Here is a 7242-nt window from a genome sequence, read left to right on the forward strand (position 1 = left end):
AAACCAATTAGCAAAAAAAATAAAATTATGATTAAATTATTTCTTTGTGAAAATGTGACAATTTGTATATGGAATATCCATGAAAAATCGACCAATTCAATTATGATGTAATTACTTTCATTACTCATATGGATGAGATGATCATCTATAAATTTAAACTCAACCATCTAGCGTTTTGACAATGTATACAGATTATGTTAACGAACCGGAAATGCTCTTTGAGTCCCTAACTTCATCATGATTAGAGTTTCTGAAACGAGCAATGTATGATGTTTTACCCAAAGTACTCTGGGTATTGCTTCTGGTCGGCACTCTTTTCATCATATAATAGTTTCTTCACCTCTGAGTACTCAGACTATGCCTTGAGTATCTCCTTCCAGCATAATATGACTGCTACATAGAAAAGCTCTACCTGCGGCCTCCTTCGTTGGAGAGGTACTTTGAAAAAACAAAAATGTCCCTCCTAAACGGGGATGCTACACTTACCACAATTGCTCCCGAGCTAAATCCCGATAGAAGAATCCAATGGCGTTTATTAAACGTTCTTAGCATTGGGATCATTAGTGGTTAAAAGTGGATCCAGCTCTCTCTCAGTCGTCATTTTTGTTTGGGATCATTTGTGCGGTCAACCTAACATTTCCGCACCTAAAATGCACGTTAATTGGTGGATGGCCCACTTGAATATGCCCCATGTACGGATTTTTCTTGATTCATTTTTGGTTGGGAAACTTAGGCTAACGCCCAAACCATGGATAACCCATAATATGAGGCTCTTAATTAAAAGAAGTTTAAATCTAGGCCCCAAATTATCAAAAGACCTTGATACCCTTATGCATATTGTCAAGCCCATAATTAAATAAAATTTAAATTTAGGCCCAAAATTATAAAAATATTTTGTGATGATGTTTCAACCACCTCCGACCACCATAGCCACCGTCAACCACCTCTGACCGCCACCTCCACCAACCACCTCTAACCACCACCGTCAAACCACCTCCGACCACTGCCGCCAGTCAAACCACCTCCAACCACCACCGTCAAACCACCTCCAACCACCGCCGCCAGTCAAACCACCTCCGACCACCACAGTCACTGCCAACCACGCCAACCACCTCCAACCACCTCCGACCACCACCGCCGCCAACCACCTCCGCCCGCCGTCACTGATAAACGTCGTCGCCGCCAACCACCTCCCGCCACCACTACCGACAGCCACCAACATATGAATGTGTACACAAAAAATACACATGCATATGACATGTGTATCCAGAAGTTACACATTCATATAAAATGTGTAATGCAAAGTTACAGTTGTACATAGTTGTGTACTCTGTAGTTGCACATGCGTACGCAGAAGTTACACATGTGTATGGCATGTGTATCTACAAGTTACACATCCATATGCATGTGTAACTTTTTGTTACACATGTTATATGTAAGGTTATCTACAAGTTATTCATCATAAAATATACGTATTACTTTAATTTTCATTTACAATAATTTGTCCGTTCATCAATTACTACAGTTATAGTAATTAGTTGTGTTATAGTAGTTGGTTGTTTGAACACAATGAACGAAATGAATCACATGATATCGAAAGCGAAATCCTAGAAAAATCCATTATATCCTATAATAGAAATGTTTCCTTCCTTTTTTGTCTTTCTCGAGTCCAATGTATTTGCACATCTGAAAACAAGAATAAACATCCATGGAATTAGGTTGGATGGACAAAAAATAAAGAAACAAAATTATAGAATAATTGCAAGGCGAAATTATAGAACAAAGATCACATAAAAGGCACATGATAACTTATCTTTGAAGCCTATTGTAAGGAGGAGTTATTTTTTATTTTAGCATGTATAACAAGGAGCTACACAAGCATCTAACTTGTGTAACTAGAAGTTACACATACATTTGTCTAGTGTAAGGAGAAGTTACTAGAAATGTGTAAGGAGAAGTTACACATGCAACTGAGTTGTGTAAGGAGAAATTCTTATCATTAAAATCGAAGGTTCCAAACATGCAACTGTTGCTTGCAGTTACTGAAAAGGCTTGAATACTGAAGTTGTTCATTGTAAGCAAAATTCACAAGCATATAGGCATCTACAAGATTAATCCTATGATGCTGATAGTGATAAGAAACACCATAACTGTTCATTTCAAAACAAAACACAACAATGAATCAAATCTAGAGTGTTTGCACAACAATAAAGTCACAAGAACATATTCACAAAATAACAAGTTAACTAATCGACTATATAACAGGAATCATAGCGTTATCTCAAACTGACCTGATCTGATTGCAAATTAAAACCGGAAATCGCACCAATTGTATCTTTCAACCTGAAAATAGAAATTAGGGCAAACATCAATTACAAATGCAGAAGAATAGTGAAGGATCGATAAGGGCAAAAAAAAAACTATAATTAGATTAACAATAGTAATCTACAGAAAACCCTAACAACAATTTTTGTATGCAATTAAACAAAATCCCAATCGTACTAATTATCAGAAAAATTAGGGTAGAATAATAACGGAATCTCATGATTTGATGAAGAACACAAGAGAAGTAAAATTCTTCCAGAAGAAACTGGTCTAAGGCTTAAAAAAATCAAAAGCATTTTTTTGTTTATTGAAGGGAATTTTTTTTCTTACGGCAAGGAAATCTCGGATGCATCATTAATCTGTAGATTTTTTACATTATTTCCTTTTGAAATGTATAGTTTAAGAGAAAAATCATCTACGCATGGAAAATATACATCCCTAAATGCATGTGTAATCTGGATTTTCACATCCAAAATGCAAGTGTAACCATCATTTACACATCCTAAAAGCATGTGTAACTAGTAGATACACATGATTATAGCAACACAAATTTCATCAAAGATAGGTTCCTACCAACAGAAGGTTACATACTTTTCCTATTACTCTATAGCAATTAGCATATATAGACATGAATAGTTACAGATGATAAGACACCCAAAGTTCTTGGAGTTCAGTTTTTACCTTCAATATTTCACGATCTCTGTCAAACACTTGCAGGCGTCAAAATGGTGATATAAAGGTAGTTCTTTTGTGTTTTCTGCGCCTCCCTTTATATGTCTCTGCACCTGGAATCGCGAATCAGATATAATCTTAAGTTTCCTTACTCAGCACAAGTCTAAAACGCCTTCAAATCTTAGCCATTCATTGTAAATCAAAATATTCAAACAAGAAAAAGCTCTCAAGAAAGTAAGTTAAACTTACCATTACAAATACGACCTCAGAACCATAAAAGTGTCTCCGCTATTGCTTCTCTACTTTCTCTTAACCAGCATTCATACCAAAATCAGAATTACCACCAACACCAAGACCCCTAGTTAGCTCCTGAAATTTTTTGCAATCTGTTATTTGAAAACTCATGCGACGAAAGATATTAGAACACCATGGATTACAACACCACAACTTCAACTGAAAATAGAACAAGCTGCTCATGTCATACCACATCCATATAAACTTGTGTACCTAACATGTGTGATTGTTTGTAAGGTCTGCTAATCTTAGCATGTGTAACTAGGAATTACACACGCATCTGGCTTGTGTAACTATAATTTACACATGTATCTGGCTTGCGCAACTAAAAGTTACACATGCATTTGGCATGTGCAGTTAAGAGTTACACATGGCAGCCGATTGCTGATGAGCCGAATGTTTCATTCTATACTGTAGTAAATACAGGAAATATATATGGGTCAGATGTGTAGTTAAGAGTTACAATAATGATAACTAGTGTACTCTAATTATGATTTATGCAAGAGTTTAATATTATAATAGCATAATGTTGTTCAATTGATTAAGAAAATATGATGAAAAGCAACCCATACCTTGCATGCGAGCTTCTCCAGGTTCTCTTTCTCAATGTACTGAATCATTGAATTTCAATCACATTAGTACAAGAGAGATAACAGGAAATAAGCAGACAAACCACAAATTACAGCACAACATTGTTAACTAGTATATAGTTGATAAATGATTCATGACATTCTAAAGATCTCAAGCATGTAATTGCAGAGAAATAGAAAGTATTTGTAACTGTGAACAATTAAAGTAGGGAGCTTAATTACAACGTCTACCTTGAGGTTTTCAAGTGAAATTGAAGATGTAAAATTGAGGTTAATTTTCAATTAAAGTATTTGGATGGACCCAACCTCTGTACTTCCTAGATGTAAAATTGATATCAGTTCCGCAACAAGTGAAAGGAACATAATAAAAGAACGCATACAAAATATAGCAAAAGATAAAACCTAAACTTCACATAAATTTCATGTGAATTCTGTCCATCCGCTAAGCAAAAAAGTTGAAAAATGGATTTACCTGCACCACTGACTCCAAAATACTCCTCTGAAACCTCTACCTACACCACCACGGCGATGTATGAAAAACAAGAAATACTTCGTATTAAAATTTTCACTAAGACCAGAACATGGAAACATGAATGCATGATGTGAGAATATTAACTACTGTAAATAAGAGTTACACATGCATTTAAATAGTGTAACTAGGAGTTACAGATGCATCTGAAAAAGTGTAACTGAGAGTTACAGATGCACCTGACTCTGAGCTCATTGATAATACGTTGAACTGTCAAATCTTGACTGTGAGCTCATTTTGTCTCTTTTGTACATTGCCTGAATTTTACACAAAATAAACATCTAAGATAACGAAAACCTATGATTTCAAGTTTGAATAACTGAAAAGCTAGTACAACATACTTAGCATCCAACATTACAAGTGAATAGAGAGTGATAGCATATCTGAAAACAGAAGAAGAAACAAAATTAGAATTGCCATGAAAAGGAAAAAGAGAACCAAGACCTTCTAAAGGAAAGCTTAAGAGAGTGACTAATTGGCCGAACATATCCACCTTAAGGTTTCTCTGCGTGGGATCAAGTAAATCACCTATCCATTATATATCTGTAAAAACAACAAAATGTTAATAGCTTATACACCACAGAGTATATGTAAAGCTAAACTATTACTTCACTATGAAGGAAAAATAAGCAGTCAAAGCTTACTTCCAGAAACGAACATCGACATTGATAATTGACCTGCTTCTCTCCAGAGTTTTCTTGTTCCTAACAATATAAGAAACAAATAAGTACAACTAATATCTGATTAGGTGTAAACTGAAGTTACACATCTATTTTTGAGTATATGAATTTACATTAATTTTTTTTGAGTCATTAGGCGATTCATTAGGCGAAACGTTTAATAAGATGGTAATTGAAGTCAACATATAAATTGGCTGTTGTAGTTGTTAGGTGTACTTATTTGTTTACACCTATTTTTGAGTAAACTAAGCAGAATAAGATGGTAATTGAAGTCATTAGGCGATTCATTAGAAAACATTGATTTTCTTGTTAAACTATCAGTAACGATAACGAATAAAATGGTAATTGAACCAAACTACACAGAAAAAGATTTCAGCCAAGGAATTGTGATAAAAGAACTACCTCCGAGACGACTTCCCCATATACTTTCTTCGGAAGGAACATGAATGACGTGTCACTATCAACCTGTGCTTGGAACTTAGTTTGCGCTAGACAAGAACTCCCTACTCAACAACCCTCCACTTCAACCATGTAGGCATCACTGAATATAACAAAAGCCAAATTATCCAAAGCATAACTGATGACGTGGATAACTAACGGTAATCTAATGTACATGTTGTTTTATATAAAGTTGTCAATACTGCAATACATTTTCCCATCCAACGGCAAGAAAGATGTGGATTTTTCAGATGCAGCTCCTTTGTCCCCAAGAAAATTCTCCCAAAGTCATCATCATCAAAGCACATTGAGAAAGAGTTTGGTGCCAATCCAGCTTTTGCTAGAGAACTTAGAATAGAAATGTCCCCTGGTCCTAGTCCCAGTCCCATTACACCATCAGAAGCAACTCCGTCCAAATACACACCACTCTGTTTTCTACCACACCTGTGTGATGAAAAGACCACCAACTTAGTAGTGACAAAATTAAAATACTTATCAAATCAATAATCATAGTCAAATTATAAACATCATAAACAAGTACCACTCCTTCCTGAATGATACATACTTGTGCAACACATATTTATTCTAGTACGAACCTAATAACAAATAGATGGGTAATAGAGATGATGATTCGTAGATTTCGAATATGAAAACTGATTTTCAAAAGAGATTTAAGATAAATTGATCGATTGATCTTCAATAAAAAAAACCTAGAAAAAATTATGTGATTTACTTTCATGATTTTGCATGTTAAAAGCAAGATAAAGATTAGATTATAACAGATCTGAACTCTAATCTTGATTTCATCGAGAAAATTTAGTTGAAATCATAAAAAATTACAAATCAGGGCTGATTACAAACCCCAAAAAATATTTCGAAAAAAAAATTCGAAAAAAATAGTTCGAATCAAAGAAAATGATAAAAGGGTGATAGATTGGAGCAACGATTCTAAAATCAGATCAAACTTCAAAGTAAAATCGAACTTATTAGGTATTTGAAGCTGTCAATAAACTTTTCAGAACTTCTTTTTGGTTAAAAAATAATGAGAATCAATAGGAACAAAAATATGATGAGAAACTTATCTTGTTCTTTCAATATGATGCTGAATCTTCAAGTTTTCTTCGAGCTTCATCAAATTAATCTTCCATTCTCCGTTCTTCGCGGAGCAGGGGAGGCGCAGGGGAGAGAGAAAAAAATTAGAAAATGAAACTGGAAATGAAACTTAAAGCTAGCTTTATTAGCTATATATAGTAAAGGGCATTTTTTGTATTACGAATTTTTCCCAAACCCTAAACTTTATTACCAAGCCCTGAAATCTAAAGTTCTGTACCTAGAAATATTAAAAGAACGGTTTTTTGGGGACCAGCCTTTTTTTGGGGGACCATTGTTTTATTTTGGGTAAGACATTAGAAGTAATTCTGGGTCACCCCTTATCTAAATATTTATATTAATACCAAAATTATCCTTCTGATTATTTTTGTATAATGATTAGTTAGTGTGATTAATCATTGATTAAGATTAAATTAATAGATTGTTTTTTTTAAAGTAGAATTATTGAGTGAATAAAGTGACAGAAGAAGAAGAAAGATGGACAAAAAAATTATTTTGAGATCGGTGAATATGGAGATAAAACATCCTCTGGGTACCGAAGTATGCTTGTAACTTAGTGAATGTTGTTATAAATGGCCTAAAATATCTTCACAATCAAAATTGT

At 34.3% G+C, this 7242-nt stretch overlaps 1 long non-coding RNA gene across 4 annotated transcripts; it reads right to left on the reverse strand.

Annotated features, from left to right (window-relative positions):
• Positions 1–1455: 1455 nt before the first annotated feature.
• LOC113282586 lies at positions 1456–6727 on the reverse strand. Of its 4 annotated transcripts, XR_003327037.1 has the most exons (13): positions 5740–6727; positions 5493–5631; positions 5055–5114; positions 4904–4953; positions 4752–4793; positions 4590–4667; positions 4354–4393; positions 4113–4198; positions 3864–3902; positions 3247–3366; positions 3007–3110; positions 2292–2343; positions 1456–1686 (listed from the first exon to the last, which is right to left on the reverse strand). It is a non-coding gene; the product is annotated as an uncharacterized LOC113282586 (long non-coding RNA). The 4 variants fall into 4 exon arrangements; XR_003327038.1 differs by lacking the exon at positions 4590–4667; XR_003327036.1 differs by lacking the exon at positions 4113–4198.
• Positions 6728–7242: the final 515 nt, after the last annotated feature.

Source organism: Papaver somniferum, chromosome 5 (assembly GCF_003573695.1).
Source record: "Papaver somniferum cultivar HN1 chromosome 5, ASM357369v1, whole genome shotgun sequence".
Classification (NCBI taxonomy): Eukaryota; Viridiplantae; Streptophyta; class Magnoliopsida; order Ranunculales; family Papaveraceae; genus Papaver; species Papaver somniferum.